We start from the raw sequence: 21,433 nt of genomic DNA on the forward strand, positions 1-21,433 counted from the left end.
TTCGGTGAGGCCAGAACTTAGCTGTTAGCACCTGGAAATGATCGAGTCCCCACTGTCTGCCAGGTGCAATCCACCGAATAAGAGACCACGCTCCTTGCTTTCGTGGAGCTAGTAAGGGCTTGTTGGCAGATGAGCTCCAGGTGGGAGTGGACACACTGACAGGGAGGCAGGGAAGGGGTCGGGCCCACCAACAAGGGAGCAGCCAGGGTGAGTGATTTTTTGTTTTTTACATTCTCTGAAATACTTTATTCATTTCTTAAGAATTTATTTTATACCTGTGTGTTTAGCACAGGTGTGCATGTGGGGGTCCGAGTTCTCTCCTCCAAGTGGAATTCTAGGGACTGAACTCAGGTCATCAGGCTTGGTGACCTTTACCCAGAGGCGTCTCCCTAACCACTTCTCTGAAGTATTTGAAAACGACACTCTTATATGAACTACCTGTCAGTAAAAAAACTAACTATAATAACTACTTTATTTTTGAGATCTGTGATTCTTGTAATAAGTCCTATCCCTAGAGACATGTGCATAGAGTCGAGTCCACACAGCTCATAAGTAAGGCTGTCATTTTAGGTACCACCACTAGGGGGCACAGTGGACCTACCTTGGGACCTTCCGCGGGTTCTCAGAGCTGATCATGACCAAGGGCCTGCTAAACTGTCCCCTACTCCCCACCCCCGCTTATATCCTACACTTTACCATCTTCAGAAGCCCTCATGGGAATCCCACGGCCCCTGCCTTCAGGTCTACTTCACACACGCCTCCATTTAAGCCAGCAAGTCTCAAAATGAGTTCCCAGGGGCTCCTCTTGTCTTCACCCCACCTGCCTTGGCCACCCTGAGCACCTACCTCAGCCTCTCTCCTCCTACCCATTTCAGGACCCTTGAAGCTTGGGCCCTGGAGTCCTGACCAGCGGTGGCAAGGGAAGGAAGAAGGGGCAGACACACATGGAGGAAGGCTGGGGTCCGGGGTGGGTGTGCACACACGGAGAGAGGACACCTGCTGCAGCCAGCAGGAACCTCGCCGTGTTTATTATGAACAGCACAGGGGGAAGGGATAGCTAGTCTCCCCGTGTCTCTGTGGGCGGGCAGGCAGTCTCAGGCTGTAAACACCTGCGAGGAGGAAGCGGCATTTGCTCGTCTTTATAAATTCTGATCAATCATCAACACTCGTGTGGACCCCGAGGAGAGCTTTGCCAATCTTCTTGGTCCTCACCTGGGTGAGGTTTTGCCCCTCCTGCAGGACTGAGGCTTCGGCACCCTCGACATAGCCATGCCCATGTCAACATATGCACACTCTCGGGGCTTCCAAGGACTTCTGCCCCTACACTACCTTTTCTGGTTGGTTCTTCTATTTCCATCCTTTCCTGACTGTGGAGCTGTCACTCAAACCCACTTGCCATCACACTGGTAGCATCATACACCAGGTGTGGCGGCACATGCCCGGAATCCCAGCACCGGGAGGCAATCAGGAGAATTAGGAACTCCAGGTCATCCTTGGTTGCACAGAGAATTGGAAGCCAGTCTGGACTATATGAGACTGTCTCAAAAAAAAAAAAAATCCTCTAGCTTTCTTCTTCTGTGATCAACTGGGGCTTTCCAAGCTTTGCTTTGTGCATTTAAGTTTGTGCTCCAGTTCGAGCTAACGTGAAGGTGAAAGATGTGCTTGTATTCTGGCTTTTTGTTTTTGAATTGTGTGATGGGTTTTGTCATTTTTAATTTGTTTTTACTTCATATGTATTGGTGTTTTGCCTGTGTATGTATCTGTGTGAGGGTGTCAGATCCCCTGGAACTGGAGTTACAGACAGTTGTAAAGTGCCATATTTGTACTGGGAATTAAACCTGGGTCCCCTAGAAGAGTAGCCAGTGCCCTTAACTGCTGAGCCATCTCTCCAGCCCTGTATGTGATGGTTTGAACGGGAAACATTCCCCCACAGTCTCAGGTATTTGAACTCTTGGTCCCAGTTGTTGGTGGTGTTTGGGGAGGTTACAGAACCGTTAGGAGATGCAACCTTGCTGGGGGCAGTGCATCACTGGGGGTGAGCTTTGAGGGTTTGTAGTCTCACCTGCTTCCTGTTCTCTCTGCCCCATGAGTGTGGATGCAAAGTGACCAGCCAGTCTCCTGCTCTGGCTGCCTGCTGTCATGCCTCCCCCTCTGGGATTGGTGAGCCAAAATAAACTCACAAGAAGCTTTTGGTTACGGTGTTATATCCAGAAACAAACGAAAAGGGAACTAATAAAACGTGGATATCCACAAACACCACCTTTTGGAAGAACTTTCTTTGCTTCCCTGTACTGCGTCCACTCTGTGGTCCAGGCCAGCCAACTGTATTTCCGAGGGTCTGCCATGGACGTCAGTGCTTTCCCATGGCTGTCTGCCCACTGACCATCACCACTCCATCCTTTCAGCCGGACACCACAGGCAAGTGTCCTGTCAGGCCCCGTCGCTTCCTGTCGTTGTTCTTCAGCAACGTGGAGACTTTTCAGTGCACACTTGATAACAGAACTATTCCACTGCAAAACCACCTGCTGAGACTTCAGCTGGGATTGTGTGAGTCCACGGATGAGGCAGCGGGGTCCTCGCCTGGACAAGCACAGCCTTTGTGTCCGAGCTCGTGGGATAACTGTTTCCTCAGAACTTTGATTTTTTTTTCTTTTTTCATATATCTTACACCTATTTTGTTAGGTTTATACCTAAGTGTTTCAGTCTGTAGATACTAGGGTCAATGTATTTTAAATTTCAAATTCTAGCTGTTTGTTGTTGGCCTGTAGGAAAGCGATTGGCTTTGAATTCTGCAACCTTCATATGTTGCTTCTTAGTTTTGGGAGAGGTAGGTAGGGGAGTGTGTGTGTGCCTGTGTGTATGTGTGTGTGCACATGTGCGCACACACCCATTCTTTTGGTTTTCTACATAGATAATCATTTTTTTCCTTTTCTTTCCATATTGCACTGAGTAGGATCTCCAGTGTGATACTGAGGAGGAATGATGGGAGGGGCGCCCGCCTAGTTTCTCGCCACTGTGTGATATTAGCTGTTCGTGCTCTTCGGATGTCTTTATTGAGCTGAGGAATGTCCCCTCTACCACTCTTATTGATGGGATTTTCTTCTTTAACCTCTGATATAGATGATATAGCCCAGATTCCTGGTGTTGAAGCAGCCTTTTATATCTGGACAGTCTCACATGGTTGTGGTGTGGGATTCCTTTCCTACATTGTTGGCCTGTGTTTGCTAACGCATCTGGGCGGTCTCACTTGGTTGTGGTGTGGGATCCTTTCCTACATCACTGGCCCGGATCTGCTAACCCTGCTGAGGCTCTCTGCCATCTGTTGTCGTGAGAGAGGATGAGGTTTCTTCTTCTGTGACGTCTGTCTGGTGTGGGTAGGGAAATGTGGGCCTCGCAGATGAGCTAGGACACATTCCTTCTGCTTTTGTCTTCTGAAAGAGAGAGTCGCAGTTGCATAATGTCCTCCCACAAGTGGAGAATTGTCCAGTGAGCCTCTGGGCCTCTGGACCTGGGTCTTTCGGTTTGGAAAGTTGACAGTCACTTCTGTTTCTTAGACAGATTCATAGACCTAGACAGACAGACGGATGGATGGAACCTTTGTAGACTGTTGTCTCTTCTGTATGAGTGTTGGCAGGTTGTGCCCATTGCACCCATTGTATGCAATTTGTGGACACGGTGTTCACAATTCATGGTGGCCCCTCTCCTGTTCCCGATATCGTCTTTAGTTTGGCTAGGAACTGAATGAGGACATTGATCTTTTCAGAGAGCCAGCTTTAGGTTTTATTGATTCCATTTTGGTCTCTTTCTCTCTTCTCTCACTTTGGATTTATTTTATTCTTCTGTATTTGGTGTCCTGAGGCATCAGCTTAGGTTCCATCATCTCTGATACACACATTCCAGGGCAGATGTTTTTTCCCAGTCACAGTTTGCCCTGAATCCCACAATTGTTGTTAAGTTCTGTTTTCGTTTTCATTTAGTTCAAAATGTTTGTAAAATTCTCTCCAGATTCCTGACCTATGTGTTATTTATGATGTGTTGTTTAATCGGCGAGTGTTTGGGGATTTTCCAGCTATGGAATTTAATTTTGTCGTGATCATCCGAGGATGTCCCACGTCTGATTTTCTATCCCTTTCAGTGGGGGGTGTTCATGGCCCCGAGTGTGGTCTGTACTGAGGGGCATTCCTTGAAAGCTAGAGAAGAACGCATTTCTGCCTCTGCTGGCCCCAGCCCCCAGAACTATCCATCGCCACAGTCGATGGTATTGCTGACCTCAGCACTGTCTTTCTGACTTCCTTTCTTCTGGAGAGGTGCTGCAGTCTTGACTAATCGTGGGTGTATCTGCTGCTCCATGTGGTCTGTGAGTGTTGCCTCGGGTCTTGACCCTGCTAGGCACATGTCCGTCCTAGCATGCCACAGATTGCTGTATCTTTGTGGAACTCACTTCACCCTGACCCCTTATTATTGTGGAGGGTCACTTTATCCCTGATACTTCCTTGCTCTGACGCTGACCCTCTCTGAAGCAATTAATGTAACTATGGGAGGAGAAGGTGCCTGTGTTACGGTGAGCATCTGAAGCGCTCTGTTTCGTCCGGCTCTCTACCTCTTCCTGATGTTGAAGGCTGATTTTGCTGCCTGCCACTGTGTAGGCTGACGCTCCTTCCCCCACTTGGCAGGATATTGAGCCCCCCCCCCCCAGCTGATTTTCACCTGGAGCCTAGCCTGAAGAAAGAGCTGTTTCTATGGCTTCGGCTCCTGGCATGCCCTGTGTCTCACTGTGGGCCTTCTGTCCTGAGACTGCTCTTAACCTAAACTCAGTTCAGGCCAGTTCTGTGAGTTCTCAGACGGGGCCCTGGCCTTTGCTGCCTGGAGCCGCCTCAGGGCTACAGAATGAAGGCCTGCTCCTGGCTCTGATTTCTCCCAGGGCTCCTCCTGGGCCTCTGCTGCTTTCATGGAGTCACCAACCCTAGATGGGAAGAGGAGAAGGGGTCAAGGGATAGTCTGAAGAATGGGCGGGGCCTGAATCTTCCCAGGCGGTCTCAGCCACGTCTTCAATCTCCTTCCTTCTCATGACCTGCTGGCTACTTGAGAGACAAGGCACTGGGACCACAGGCTGGAGTGTACCATTGCCACAGACCAAGTGACTGCAGAGCCATGGATGCTGGGGAAAGTTAGCACCTGGCTGACATCTTGAGCAGAGGAAGGGAAGCTACTTGAAGCCGCCAAGTTTGGGAAGAGTACATTATACACCAGGAAGCCACCTAGGCAGGAAACTCGTGACTTTCCTTCGCTCTACCGATCCTAGGGCCGTGTCCCCATGAGATGCGGCACTCCAGGGGCCATTCCTACTCAGCCTTGGGTCCCAGCACCACCACACGTGACAGCACTTACAGCCTGCACCGAAGCTGCGTCTGAGGGATGAGTGAGCAGCTGCTGCAGCCGACCAGGCAGCTGGGTGCTTGTCCCAAATGCCCCTTGCCAGGTGTCACCCGGTTCCCAGACACCTGCCCATCCAGGATGGTGGTGGTTGGAAAAGGAGCGGGGTGGTGGGGTGGAGAGCTGAGGCCTCAGGCTGAGCAGAACTCTGGGAACTTACGGTACCCAGGTGAGCCAGGGCAGACTGCTGGCAGCTGCCAACTGGCTACATCCCTCTTACCCATGGGGTTGGGTGCTGAGAACCAAGAGGGAGGATCCGAGGAGGAGCCACAGGAAGGGAGTTCCAGTGGAGACAGCAGGGGGGCTCCAAGTTGAGGTGAAGATGTTGTGTGATGGCTGGTCGTAGCTGTCACCTTGACACACCTGACCCTCAACTGAGGGATGCCTCCATCAGCGTGATCAGTAGACATGTCTGTGGGGCATTATCGTGATGGCTAATTGATGTGGGAGGACCGTCACCAGGTAGTTCTGGGATGTGTAGGAGAGGTAGAGCGTGAAGGACAGTCCAGCAAGCAGCCTTCCTCTGCGGTCTCTCCTTCAGGTCATGGCCTGGCTCCCCTCGGTGACAAGCTGTTGCTTGAAGGGTCAGATGAGACAACCCTTTCTTACCCGCGTCATTTTTGGTCATAATGTTTATCATAGCAACAGAAAGGATACAAAGACACAGGAGCCAAGCAGTGGTTGTACACTCCTTTAATCCCAGCACTTGGGAGGCAGAGGCAGGTGATTCTCTGTGAGTTCTAGGCCAGCCTGGACTATAGAGCAAGTTCCAGGACAACCAGGGATACACAGAGAAACCCTGTCTCAAGACACACACACGAAAGACATCCTACTATCCAAGGCCAGCAGGCATGGTTCCTAGTGCCGTATCACAGGCCTGGAAACGTGAGTGGCTGGCTTGTGGGGTGTAAGTTAGGATGTGTGTTTGTTCTTAGGTGGGCCATCGAATGGGGAGTGGCAGACAATGGCCAGGCTGTGTCCTGTCCCAGAAGCCATTAGTCTGTTGCTCAGCAGTGGGAACCGTCTGCTTAGAACAAAGTACAGCTATGAGAAAGCCAGGGCCACCAGGCTGAACACTTAGAGAGGTTGTTCAGCCCCAGCAAGGAATGGCAGAGGGTGAGTGGGAACAGGAGTGAGCTGAGCAGGTATTGGTGCTGTCCAGCCAGGGCTCTAAGAAGCCTCTCACCACTGGGCATGAAGAAGCCAGGAGAACCAGAAGCCGGCAGGGAGTTAATGCCTGCCATCTGTGGTAAGGACATGCTGTTCTGTGCCCTGGGTCTCCCGGAGGTGGGGGTGAGGCTTCCGCTCCTGAGACTCCTCCTGACCTGAGCTGTGGGTATAGTCACTTGAGCACCCCTTTGCCGGTGATGGTACATCTCCACCCTGGGTGCTGTTTGCCCTCTGGCATATGCCCACAGAAAGCCTGTCACGTAGCAGCGATCCTTTTTACGCTTGCTTGGTTTTCTGGGTAGTCGTTTGGAAGGGATTGTGTCTGACTCATACGAGCTATTGTCTGGACATGTATGAGGTACATGTGGAGTCCAGGGACAACCACAGAACCCACTTCTAGATTTCTATGAGGGCCAAGCGAGATCGCACATAAGCAGGGCTCTAGAAATGGCACACCCTGTCTGGCCCTAGTTTACCAGCTTCGAGGCCAATGGTTGGCTCCTGATACAAGTGATGTTGGCAATAATTACAGGAAGATATGGAGAGCTGAGTGGGAATGTGTGTCTTCCATCTGGGACCTTCTGGGCCATATTCTAGCTCCTCCACCCCAGCTGCCAGGTCTATCCTCAGTTCCTTGGTTACTCTCAAGGTTTGGCTCACAATCTCATCTGATCCTTTTGGCTCTCTGGAGCCTGCCAGTCCCCTATTACTCACAGGCAACAGACATGTTTTAGCTCATCTAGTCATTGCATACCTGCAAAATGAGCATGCCGGCATCATAGGGTCCTAAATGTCAGAGAGCTAGCCCCTTACAAGGCTGTGGAGGACCCATCCTAGGCCTTCTCAGTGACTGCAGGGCATCCTGGGTATCAGTTAGTGTGGAGCAGCACTGTCCTGACTGTGGCCTCCATTTCCTTATGGTCCCTGTCTCCTTATGACCTCCCTCCTCTCCTTATGGCCGCTGATTTATCATGACTCGTCATTTCTATTCCTCATCCTCTCCATCCCCTCATCCTCTCCATCCCCTCGTCCTCTCCATCCCCTCGTCCTCTCCATCCCCTCATCCTCTCCATCCCCTCATCCTCTCCATCCCCTCGTCCTCTCCATCCCCTCATCCTCTCCATCCCCCTCGTCCTCTCCATCCCCTCGTCCTCCCCATCCCCTCATCCTCTCCATCCCCTCATCCTCTCCATCCCCTCGTCCTCCCCATCCCCTCATCCTCTCCATCCCCTCGTCCTCTCCATCCCCTCATCCTCTCCATCCCCTCGTCCTCTCCATCCCCTCGTCCTCTCCATCCCCTCGTCCTCTCCATCCCCTCATCCTCTCCATCCCCTCATCCTCTCCATCCCCTTGTCCTCTCCATCCCCTTGTCCTCTCCATCCCCTCATCCTCTCCATCCCCTCATCCTCTCCATCCCCCTCATCATCTCCACCTTCTCATCATTTCTGTCTCTTCATGGCCTCCATTTCCTCATGACTTCCACATCTTCATGGCCTCCTCCATATCCACAATGTCCCCTCTTAGAGGACCCTAGTCCTAAATAATACAATTCCAGTCACATCTGCCATTAGAGAAGGTCCCGTTCTCTGAGACTGACATGATGTCTCTAATGAATTCTCTGAGGACACAGATGAGCCCACTCACAGAACAAAGCTGAGGCACGAGTGGGGTGCATGTCAGAGACACAGTGGTTCACAGGAGGGACCTCAGTGAGCTCCTCATCTATACTCAGTGCCTATGCCTGGATCCTCACAGGCAGGGCTGTGTCCCGTCTGCTACCTGGTACTCCTTATTCAGGGACTCTGGCTGCAGGACAGCGGTTCAGGATACTTCACAGGACAGACACTGCCAAAAACGCCCCCGCCAAGCCCCAGCTCTGTGACAGGGCCAGCACTTCCTGAAGGAAACCATCGCACAGCAGGGCTGTTGACCCCCTCACTCTTGGACTCTGCTTGCAGCTCCCTGAGAGACCCATGCGCCCATGTGTGCCCTTAGCTCCTGGCTCTGAGAGAGAAGGGTGTTAGTCTTCCAGACAAGGAAGGGAATTTGTTGGGATTGTCCTCACATTACAGCATCTTTTCAATATTTTTAAAATGTTCTTTTACTGTTTTCTGTCTTGTGTCATGCATCCTTGAACTTCCTGGTTTGAGCCAAATAGCAGAAGTACTAAAATATTTCACATTGAGCATCTTTTGGTGTTTCTGACATGGCCCCAAACAGGAAGTTCCAGGGGTCTGTCACAGAAAGGCTGTGTTCTGGCCTCCATGGGTGCCCCAGGACTCCGGCAGTGTCTGGGAGATACTGGGCCCGTTTGCATTGAAAATGACAGAACACTGTTGATTTGTCTGGATTAAGCCCCGTAATTAATTTACTATGCTACCATAGCAAAGGACACACATTGGAACTTCAGCCATAGCATCGATGTTCCCCCTCCCCATTGGGGTGCCCAGGCCTCATGCCTAGCTCTGCACACTCTGTATGGCTGGACCTGTTTCAGTCTGGTCTTCTGCAGTACTCATATGAGGAAACCAGGGATGCAGTCACGTTCAGAAGAGACTTGGTACTTCCAAAGGACATCACTGTTCCTGACATAAGCCACCTGTGAGGTCCCCAGGTGACCAAGTCAAGAGAAGGGAGGGGTTCCCAGTGCATGTGGTAGGATCGCAGAGGAAAGATGGCAGTGAGGAAGGAAGTGGGAAGGAAGGGACAGGTAATCCTGTCCAGGACTGATTCCATAGGGGACCTGAGTTAACTTAGCAGCGTGGGCAGGACCCCCATCTTCCTCTCACCCACAGACCTGGAGAAAGAAAGACTAGGGAAGTCTTGGTGGTCTCAGCTTCGCTTGCTGAATGCTGGTGACAGGGTCATGGGTAATGGCTGAGGGACAGGGAAACATAGCTCCTGGGAAGGGAAGTCACTCTCCCAGCAGCCTCTGCAGTGGGATAGCCGGGTGGTCACCTACGGGAAGGGCAGTGTGTGTGTGTCTTTGCTTGGACACTTGGATTGTGATGTGCAGGGTAAATCCCTATGCCTTTGGGAGCCTCCCATGGTTCCTGACCCCTCACCTAACCCAGAGGTTCCTATAGAGGGCCAGGCCAGGGCAGGTGCTACCTGACCGCAGAGCAGGTGACAGGGAGACAGTCACGGTCACTACCACGCTGTCTGGAGAGGAAGTTGATCTTCTCAGGGGATTCCCAGCCAGGGACTCTTTCGATTGGGGACAAGAAAGACTAGTTCTTTATCAAATGAGTCACCAGAGACACAGTTGATAGCGAGAAAACAGAGCACACGGGCCAGATTTCCACACTGTAATATCGGAGGACCATTCATATCTCCGCACGATGTCAGAATTTATCAAATAAAAACCACGTGTGCAAGCTAGGTTGGCTTTATTAGCTGCAGTCTACCAAGCAGATCTGATCTTTTCTGAGGACAGTGGGCAACTTATTCACTCATTCTAGTGTTGATCGCTACTATTAACTTTTGGGTCACAATTACACATCACACAGCGATTCAGTCTCCGTACAGATACAGGGGTCTCAGGATGGCTGCAAAGGGTTAAAGCAGCAGCCCCTGACTTCAAGGAGTTTGAGAGGCTTCCTGGAGACAGAGGCAGACAGAGATAAGAAGAATCATGGTGGTTAGACACCCTATTAACAGCTTGCACGGGGAGTGGCCCACAGGGGGAACTGAGCCTTGGAGCGAGGTACTGGATCACATCTGATGGCCAAATAAATGGACAGAGGGTTAGAGAGATGGCTCAGGGATTAAGAGCACTAGCTGTTCTTCTACAGGGCCTGGGTTCAATTCCCAGCACCTGCATGCTTGCTGACCAACCATCAGTGACTCCAGCCCCAGGGGATCTGACATACATGCAGGAAAAACAACCAAAAAACAAAAAAGGAAAAAACCAAAACAGATGGAGAGAGACAGTTTGAGAAAGCAGTGACCAACAGTGAGGGCCAGGCTGAGCGGAAGGCTCAGGAACAATGAGGAATCTTTCGATTATCAGTTCCCTGACACTCCATCCCCTTCACCAGCGTTAAGTGTCTTCCTCCCGGGATCCAGGTAAAGTTGTTGACACCCTTCCTGCAATAGACTTTTAATACAACCATGTGCTTATATGTTCCCAACGTGCACTTGTTAAGTTTATAGGTGGGACTTTGTGGATGTGCATGTTTATATGTGTTTATGTGTGGATGCATGTAGAGGTCAGAGGTCAATATCGGATGTCTTCCTCAATGGCTGCCCTCCGCCTTATTTTTTGAGAAAGGATCCCTGAACCAGGTGCTCACCACTTGGGCTAGACCAGCTAACTAGTCAGCTCCAGGACCCATCTCTGCCTCTCCCCAGCTCTCAGTGTGCTGGTACATGCTACCACAGCCAGCTCTTACGTGGGTGCTAGGGACCTGAGCTTGGATCTTGCCAAGCCTCAGTGGTACCATTTTGCTCCTGCCTCGTGGGTGGTGCTAAACAGGTGGTGTCTCTGTGTCCAGCAAATGCGGTCATCTCTCCTCGGCAGTTGCAGTCACACAGGCTCTCCCAGGGAAGGACATCCTGAAAGCCACTGTGCCAATCAATCATCGTGTAGTGACCTTGAGGACTTTGAGGACAGCCTGACCTCCGTGCCCCTCAGTTCACTGCTGCACTGGAGCTGCATCTAGAGCCTGCATGGCTTCTGGAGAAGGCAGAAGAGACAGCCTTCTGGTCCAGGACTCCCAGATCATCTGCCCAGGAAGGGGCGTTGCCTCCCAGACTTGGGAGGGAAAGAGTCTGAGCACACATGTACCTCCTCTCCTAGGCCTGACTGTATCCCCAGGACAGAGACTGGCTTCCTTCTAAGAGTTTCCCTGCCCTGGTGACCTACCAGAATCAGACAGCACCAAACTAAAGGCAAGGCTAGAAACTCCGACTCCCAAACTCCCAGAACCAGCCCTGGGCATCTGAGCCAATCAGAACCCACAGGTGAGGCTGCTCAAGTCGCACCCATCTGCATCTATGCCCCTCTTCTCTCTCATAGCTGGTCCTGTATGCAGGTCCTAGGCTACCAGACTCCAAGCTATTGGGGCCTGCTGGTGACACACCCCGTAAGATAGACAAACATTGACTAAAGGAGCCCCTTCTCCTCTCTCCTCCCTACATCCTCAAGTCGCGTTCCTTCCCCCAAATGCAGGACCCTCTCTTGCTGCTTTGTAAGACTCAGCCACCTGACTCTGAACAAGTCCCTCCGGCTCCTCATCAGCCATTTGGTACCCAGCCTCCCCTCTCTCTGAAACCTCTAAGAAGAAACTCTGTTCCCAAACTCATCAGAGTTCCTGCCATGCTGTTTTCCAGTGATATTCATAACTCATCATAAATCCCCTAACCAAAAGGACAGCCCATCTCAGTGATCCCTGGAGCACCAAACCCAAAACTTCAGCTTGTCCCTGCCCTGCAGCCCGTCACCTCCAGTGAGAGCGGCCTCGCAGACCTCTTCCCTGCACTCCTCGTAGAGTCTCAACCCCAACACCCCTTTCCAAGAGGGGCTTCAGCCCCCTCTGGGCCTTCCTGGGAAGCTAGGATGTCTTGGACCATGAGTACTCTGGCGCTAGGAAGTAGGAGATGCTGCAGCTCAGGGGGCGTGGAGCGGATGATGTATCCTAATCGCTGGAGACCCCAGCTGCCTTGGAGGGAGAAGGAACGCCTGCCCCGGGTCTGCCCCAAATCCCCATCCCTGTTCACCATTAAGTTTCTGTTGTAGAGATAGTATAATCAGGTTAGTGGAAACGGCAAGAGGAAGAAAATGTATGGTGTTCGTGCATCCTGGTGTACACAGCCACTGCCTAGAATGCACTGTGGCAGCGTCCCTGATCTTGGTGATGCATGTGACCCAGTGCCCCCTCAAAGTGTCCTTGAGGCCACAGCCATTCTTGCCACCTCCCTCAGGACTCCTGTTGTCATAGCTGATGTTGGAGTAGTGTTCAGCTTCCCCAGTGAAGACAGAGCCAAGAAGGGTGTTTTAGTCTTGAGGACTTTCTCCTCAGGGTGTTTTCTGAGCAATGAAGATATTGTATGCAAGAACAAAGTCCAGTAGTTTGTCCTGGAGGACAGAGCCACCTACCCATGGACATCATGGGCACACAGAATCCAGTTAGTGTGGGGTCCTCCCCTAGGCCCAGGGAGCTTAGCTGGCCTGGACCTAGGCAAGGAGGCCCCACAGCCTCCCTAGGAGTCCACAGAGCTCACTACAGTGAGTCCCCACTCTCTGTGACCTCTTTTATGGCCCAGGCAAAGTCCACCATGCACTGGAGGTCAGCTGGCCCTAGCAGAGGCCCTTCCCCCTTTCTTTGTTGCCAGGGAAGCAGGGACACTTCCTAGAATGTCTGAGGTCAGCTGGACTCTGGATCAACGGGAGCTGGGGCCCCAGGGGGCTTGGGCACCCAGCTGTCTGTCACCTGTTCTTCACTCTGGATTTCAGAGTGATGTAGTTCTCCTGCAGTGTTTGCTCAGAGCTTGGGGGTACCCTTGTAACTTCCCTCTGAGACACAGGTGGTTGCTGCCACCTTACCGTCTCTTATCTATTTTGATTTATTATTTATTTTATTTGGATTTTTCAAGACAGGGTTTCTCTGTGGAATGGCCCTAGCTGTATAAATACAACCTGCTGAGTCTGTTTAGTGTTGCTTATATGTATATGGGTTCGGGGCTGACCAGATGGTATTAGTCAGTTAAGGGAATGAGCTCTGGGGAAGATGAATTTTCCCACTCTCGGCATTTGTTGGCTGCCTGCGGTTCTTTGTCTTGGGGGGGGGGGGGGCTGTGCGATCTCCCCCTTCCATGTTAGCATGTCTGTCGGTGGTGTCCTTATCCAGGTCTTGTTTAGGTGGCCATGTTGTTGACGTATCACGAGTGACGTTTCCCTGTCGTTTCTAGGAGACACAATCTCACAAGAGATTTCCTGGTGCTCTGCCTCTTACAATCCTTCCACTCTCTTCAGCGACGATCCCTAAGCCTGAGATGCAAGGGTTGTGTTGTAGATGCATCCATTGGGCTCGGGCTCCTTGTGATTAGTTAATCTCTGCATTTTGATCAGTTGTGGGTTTTTGTAATGGTCTCCATCTGTTGCAGAGAGAAGCGTCTTTGATGGGTGGTGAGAGCTGGGGTTGTAAGTATTTAGAATGCAGTTAGGAAGTGTGCTGGCTTAGTAAAGTGCCAACAGTAGGCTCTCCTCTATCACCCGTGACCTCCCCAGCCTCAGGTAATTGCATGGGTTTCCAGTAACAGGCATGATTTCTCTCTAGTTGAGCCAGCCTTAAGCCTAACCAAGAGCTATTGGTCACTACCAAGATACGAGGACCACTATTGCACCCTTATGGATATCGTACAATGCTGTTGTTGTGGTTTCTAGGTGTCCTAGCTGGGAAGGACTGTTGGATTTCTTCCTTTCCTTGGCAGTATGTATAGTGTGTTCTGGTTCTATGAAAGTTAGTCCTCGCGGAGAAGTCCTGTGTTCAAAACGTATAGTGTTTTCAGCAATAAAGACTTACCTTCAACCTCTGGAAGGCCACCAAGGGCCACAGCAATAGCTTGTGTTGTTTTTGGAGGTATCTTAGACTCTCGTGACCAACAGATCAGAAAGAGATTCCTCGTGCCTGCTTCTGTGCGGTTTTGTTGTTGTTCTCTTGTTTGTTTTTTGACAGTCTTTGCTTTTGGGGGGAACCTTTTTGTGACGCGGTCTCACTGACATGACAAAGGCTCCCAGGTACAGCCCCAGCATGCCCTTGAACAGTGTCTCTTCGGAGAGCCTATGCAGATGCAGATACCTGGCACCCCCCATCCCCCTTCTAGTGTCACAGATCTGCCTCTGCATGCCTCCTACTTTGCGGCACGGACAGCTCTCCACCGTGGTAAGTGGCTTCACACCGTAACCGAGTGACTTGACAACAGTGCTGTAGTGCAGGCTCTGAGTCTTCTTCCTGAGGAAGCCTGGACTTCACATGGCTTCTGCGTGTGGCCTTGTAACATAGAGTCACAAGACTGCCGCCCTGGCCTCAGAATGTGACCCTCAAATAATGACCGACCTCCCAACACACCTTAGATGTCTGTGCCCATGACCCACCTTCGGCACGGATCCTTTCCCATGGTTGGCAATCCCTCCAGCAGCCCACCAACACCCTGTTGTCTTTCCCCATCCTTGCTGTATTGACGCTGACCTATCTTTGTCCTGCAGCCATCCTGAATAAGGCCTCCTGTACAGTGGAGACCAAACCCGAGCAAGGAGTGGCCCCGGGTTGTCAACGCCACTCATAGCATTGGTAGCCACACTGAAATCCCTTCTGTTGGCTGCCAGGCCTAAGCGCATCTGTCTAGAGCTCACAACAGCAGATAGGGATCTTTGGCCCCTGAGTGTCGAACTTAGACCACACACTTGCTTATCTGTTAGGACACACAGATCACAGCTGCCTGAGCCTGCCCAGATATTTCAGCCCCTCTTTGCGGGGGGGAGATCCCACTCACAGGAGCTTCTGGAAGTTACTCTAACCATTCTCCAAGAAGTGCCTTTGAATATGGGGCTCTAGAATATACTGCCACAAGGTTCACCTCAGAGGGAAACCAGCTGCTGCCCCCCGCCCACCAGGGGCCGTGCAGCACCCTGTCCATCCTGGTGTTCAGGGCCAGAGCGCTTGAGTAAGGGACCTCTGGGCAGCTGTTAGGGCAATCTGCGCGTGCCTCCGTTTCTACATCTCTCAGCAATAAGGAGAATCCCCCTTAGAGGGAAACCAGACAGTAGATGCAAGGACAGGTCCCATCTCTGAAGTCCTGGAATGCCACGGGCCAAGCCAAGATGTCTGTGCTGGCATTGAAGGCTATCCCCAAGTCATGTGGTCGCTCACCAGGAATCAGCAGCATGGCTACACGGTACTGTCACCATTTCCCCCGCTTCCATGTGGCTGACTCAAAGCAAGGATCCCCAAAAGGCAGGGCAAGAGGACACTCTAGCCTGCGGGTTCCCAAGGTACTCTCAGCCCCTCCCCTCCCTTCCTCTGCAACTCCGAAGCCTGGGTGTGCGGCATCCACCCATCCAACCTCCTCCCCAGTGCTTCTGGGCTGACTTGACCATGCCCTCCTGATGACAGCTCTTGGCGCCGTCTAAGCCATGTCCTCTTGCTAACCTGCTGTTGGATACCTGCTGGAGGAACAGGCGAGGCCAGGTTTGCAGTGACAGAGCCAATCTGGGCAGGAGTGAACCAGTGTCGACCAACACCCAGACTCAACTGTAGGCTGCTCCACAGTGCCCTTATTGGAGGCTTGAGACTGCGGGAGGGACCCTGCTCGCCTCACTATTGGAGATGAGGACAGGTTTGGAGACAGGCTGTGGGGGAAGAGCTTACTTCTGCTCAGAGGCCATCTTCTGGGTAGCTAGACCAACGTGGACAGAGATACCAAGTGACCACCTTCCCTGACTAGCCATGCTCCACACGGACACAGATAGAACCAGTAAAACCACAGGTGGATGAGGCATGCGCCCCAAGAAAGCAGTAGAGAGAAAACCCCAGAACACCCATTCGCTGGGCTGTGGCTCTTATGATCTTAGCTAAGTGTCATCTGTCACTGGAAGTCTGGTCTCTGGTCTCAGGACTATTTAGGAAGTGTTCAGTGCCTGAGTGTTGGCTTGGATTTCAGGATGACTGGGTAGTAGTAAAAGCTGTCTGGCCCATGACCCACACCACAAAAGTAGTTCCCGTTTCCTTGGAGCCCCCAACAGCTTGCCAGACGTCCATTTAAGCAAAGTCTGCAGGTTGGGGAGGCAACATTGAGGCCAGGTTCCATGGCTCCTAACGCCGGATGTTCAGATGTTCACCCCATATTTTACTGAAAAAAATTGTTCTAAAAACCAGTATTTTTAAAATTGTATTGAAAATATATGACATAACAATATACATGTCTAGAAACCGTTTGTGGGTGTACAGTCTGGTGGTATTAAGCAACTAGCATGGCTGTGTGACCATTCCAGAACTTTCTAATCTTCCTAAAAGGAAGTCATTGATTCTTACCCCTGCACTACTGTTTGATTTCCTGTGTCCAAAGTTGCCTCTGGGGACCACAGCAGGTGCAGTCTTGAGTGGAGCTGAGCCAGAAGTCTCTGGACTCGAGTCCTTCCCTCTTCGGCAGAGGCAGGAAAGGCCCTAGCCCGTCAGAAACTCCTAGCCTGACTCAGCCTCAATGAACACACTTCCCTCTACTTACAGAGGTGCTGTGCACCCCTGAAAAGTCTACAGAGAGGAACACACTCGGATCCATAGTGAAAATGGCCAAGGGAGACCACGCTTGCACCCCTACCTCGCCCCTCAGCACACTCAAATTCCAGCACTCCCCCTTCCCCAACACGGCTTAGCCCTTCAGTCCCCCCCCCCCCATACTGCAGACATGCTTCCCACAGCCTCGAGTGGGCTAATGGGAGTTTGGGGTGGCATTCTGAGTTTTGTGTGGCCTTTTATTCCTGATGTCTGTCACGCTAGAAATGATGACCCCCAGATACCAGACCAGAATAGACAGAAAAATTTTAGTGAAGGACAGACATTATGGCAAAAACACAGAAAGCGACAACATGTGTTCGTGTGTGCATGCACACGTGTGTTTGTGTGTGTCTGAGAGAGAGATTGCCTCCCTGAGAGAATGGGGTTCTTTTTACAGCTGCAAGTCTCCTGTTCTCACTTCCTGGGCCATATTTGTGGTATCACAGAATAGAGGTCAAGAGGGCACCTCGATCCTGAGGTAGTAAGTCTTTGCTCTTTGAGGTCAGATGCCAGGGTCATTGGGATGAGGTTGAATTTTTCGTACGAGGCATTGCAATTACTGGGCCAGGATCTAAGCAGTCAGTCAGGGCCCGATCATTAGGGAGTGGGGGTTTCCGTCTTATTTTTAGCCCTTTTATTTTTTGACTTTTTAGTCTCTGTGTTTTGACAGCCTGGGTATCTGGACTAATAAACCCCTTGCTGCCTTCAGTTACCATTCCTGTGGTCCTCTTCACCTGGGCCACACCGGACCTTCCATCCCTGGCTCAGCCCTGTCTACTTCCACTCATTCTGACGACTGGGTGCCCCAGAGATGTCACGTGAGAATTCCAGAAGTTGCTAGTCACTACGAAATGGGCTGGAGGCTGTTGTCAGGCTGTCCTAGCTGAGGTCGTACGTAAGACCCCTCCTGTGAGGTAGGGGACCACACGTCCTTTTCTGCCTCGTGGACTCTAACTGTGTCCCCTGGCTTCAGGCTCTTCTGTTCGCGACCCGCTGAGGCCCAAAGGCAAGACACATGTCCTCCAGACCCAACAAATGATGACCTCTGTGGCCATGGCAGGCTCTGTGGGCAGATGCTACCCACACCCCTGCCCCCTGTCTCTCGGTTGCCCTTACATCACCCTCTTCAGCTTCTGAAGGACAGTTAGGGTACAACCTGCTTCCCTCTCCTTTGCTTTACCCAGTGCCCCAGGGAGCCCTCTGCCCTGCAGCTGTGGACCATGCTCCTCCCCAGTCAACTAGAGGAGAGGACCTTAGAAGGCCGCTGGGTCCAGTGAGGGTGGAGGGGGAGGAATGTTATCCTGGGGTCCAGTGCCCCCAGACAGAAACATAACACCTGGCAACCGCAGAGCATCCTGGTGTACACAGGCAGGACCGGCAACTAGCTCCTGTCCAGCATTCCACAGTCTAAGTGACCACAGCCGAAGGCTGAACTTTCCTTCTTGGTTCTTGGCTCTAGGGACTTTCCTAGACACACGCCTTGTCACAGAGACAGCCCTGGGGAAACCCCGAGTGTGAAAGTGGAGTCTCCAGGTCAGCCGGGAGGCACGGGATAGTGCTGGCTGGCAGAACTGGTGCCCCGAAGGGACACCTGCCCGTGTAGAAGCTTTGTCTGCATGGGGTGGCACGTCCTAACACTCAGTTCAGGCCGTATTCCTAGAGTACGCTGCCCCCAGCTCCACCTTGGCCCTCGAGCTCTGACCTAAACCCCTCTAAGTCTGAACATCTCTGCCCCAGGATCTTCATACTATCATTCCTTCTGTCTCAAAAGGTCCTCTCTACTCCTCCACCCCTCCTCTGGTGTTAACCACTCTGCTTGGTGTCTCTCCCACTACCGTTCCCCTCTTTCTTCATACTTGACTTTTTGGAGTACCCCTAGTCGTGGCTCCACGGGGTCTCTCTTGTCTATCTCTGCTGCCTCAGGGCCCAGGGACCATACCTCTTGCAGACCTGTGGAATAGGAGCCAGACCTCTTGGGGTCGATGAGCAGAGCAGAAATGGAGGGACAGAGACAGGCGTGGTGGCACACGCCTTCAATCCCAGCACTTGGGAGGCAGAGGGAAGCCGATCTCTGAGTTTGAGTTCGACACCAACCTAGTCTATATAAGTGAATTCCAGGACAGCTAGGGCTGGGCTGTTACACAGAGAAACCCTGACATAACAAGCAAACAAACAAATAAATAAAAATGGAGGAACAGAATGTGCAGGACAGCGGAGAAAACATCGTGACCTTCAAGATGACCTGTGGATGTATCCAAGCCCCTCCAATGCTGCTGTCTGCAACCAGGGGTCTGTCCCTGAGTCCCTGTTATAGTCAGGAGCCCAGGCACCTCTTTTTCTGTGTCCTCTCCCCACATTGTTTCTGGTCTTGCCTTCCTGTCATAGGTGCTGGTGACTGGAAGGGTACACTGCTCCAGGAGGCAGCACTGCTCTGGTATCCTCAGACAGCTCACGTGACAACCAGCTGGGTAGACGCACAATGACAAGCCCCAGAGATAAGTGGAGCTCATAGTTCACGTGTGTGTGGCCTCAGCCTCTTGAGTGCTGGGATTACAGATGAGAGCCACCATTCTCCCCTAGGGAAGTGTTTTAGTGCTATTTAATCACGGGGTGCCAGCCTAGGGGGTGTCTAGTTGCTCCCACACATACACACTACATTGTAGGTGTTTGTGGGCTCTCGACTAAACCTTCCCACTGCCTGGAGGCGTGGCTGCACCACCTTTGAACAACAGCCAGAGAGCCTGCGGAGAGCAAGTGATGGACACAGTCTGTCCAGCCAGCCTCCCGGGGTGAAGAAAGCCCCTTTCCCATTTGGGCTAAAATTACCCTTGCTGCCCACACTGGGCAGGAATGGGGACTTTGCTGGGACTTCCCTGGGAAGCAGCAGGGACTTGCCTGACTTTTATTTCTTCAGATTGGAGCCTGAGCCACGAGGGCGGGAGGAAGTGAACTTCATACTGAAGGGTTTCCGTAGCACCCCAGCCTGGAGCGGGAGAGTGCCCTGCCCATGTAAAGCAAACTGGGCACTGACCGCAGCCAGTTTGGGTGGTGGGGCAGTCAGCCTCCGTGGAATCCCGTAGGGAACAATTGCACCCCTGATGATAGCCCCTAAGGTGGGGGGGGGAGCCCCTGCAGAGCCCAGTAGAGGACAACAGACTACCCTCCTAGGCTTCCTACTGCAAGGCTGGGTGTAGTGGCTATTTTTTTATTTTTTGGTTTTTGGCAGTTTAGGGGCCCACCACCCAGCTCCCAAATAAATACACAGAGTCTTATCCTTACTTATAAATGCCCGGCCTTAGTTTGGTTGGTTTCTTGCCTGCTTTTCTTAAATTAACCCATCTACCCTTTGCCTCTGGGATTTTACCTTTCTCTATTTCTGTATATGTTTTCTTTACTTTTTAAAAAAATAATTTATTATTTTTATTTTGTGTTTATTGGTGTTTTGCCTGTGTGTATGTCTGTGTGAAGGTGTCAGGTTCCCCTGGAACTAGAGTTACAGACAGGTGTGAGCTGCCATATGGATGTTGGGAGTTGAACCCGGTCCTTTGGAAGAGCAATCTTAACCGCTGAGCCATCTCTTCAGCCCTTTTCTTTACTTCTTATTCCTTGTCTGACTGTGTAGTTGGGTGACAAGCCCCTGGCACCCTCCTCTCCTTCTTTTCTCAATCCTCCATTGTCTCTTTTTCTCCTCCTATTTATTCTTTCTTCCAGCCCTACCTATCCCTCTCCTGCCTAGTGATTGGCCATTTAGCTTTTTATTAGACCAATCAGGTGTTTTAGACAGGCAAAGTAACACAGCTTCACAGAGTTAAACAAATGCAACATAAAAGAATGCAACACATCTTCACATCATTAAATGAATGTTTCCCAGCATAAACAAATGTAACACATCTTCAGCTGATATTCCACAACAGCTGGGAGATGGGGCTGACACCAGGACCCAAGGTTCAGCCTGATCTCTCTCTTCTCCTGCTTCTGGCTGCTTGACCTGGGGCCAACTCTCCCACCTGACTGGCCTCAGTTTCCTTAGCTTCTCGCTGAGGATGACAGTGGAGTCTCCAGCTCAGAATCGCTATGGTGACATCAAACTCAGGTGGATGAAGTATGCTACACTGGCGATTATCACTGCTCCCCACAGGCTGGTGGTCCCTCATTCCCTGTGGTATATGCCACACTTCCCGACCTCCCCAAGCACCAGAGGCATATGGTATCCTCCTGCCTCAGTTAAGGAGGAAGTTAGATGATAGGCTGACACCTCTGGGATCATCTCAGACAGGAAGGCATCCCCAACCAGGGCTCCTGTGATTCTCTAGGGGGATGTGGAGTCAGCCAGCCTCCTCAGCATCGTTCCTTCAGGGATAGAAATGTTTGATTTGGGGGTTTTGCTTTGTTTTGTTTTCGAGACAGAGTTTCTCTGTTAGCCCTGACTGTCCTGGAACTCACTCTGTAGACCAGGCTGTCCTGGAACTCAGAGATCATCTTGCCTCTGCCTCCTGAATGCTGGGATTAGAGGTGCGTGCCACCACTGCCCAGTTATGTTTAATTTTCTGTGA

This window comes from Microtus pennsylvanicus, chromosome 7 (genome assembly GCF_037038515.1).
Source record: "Microtus pennsylvanicus isolate mMicPen1 chromosome 7, mMicPen1.hap1, whole genome shotgun sequence".
NCBI lineage: Eukaryota > Metazoa > Chordata > Mammalia > Rodentia > Cricetidae > Microtus > Microtus pennsylvanicus.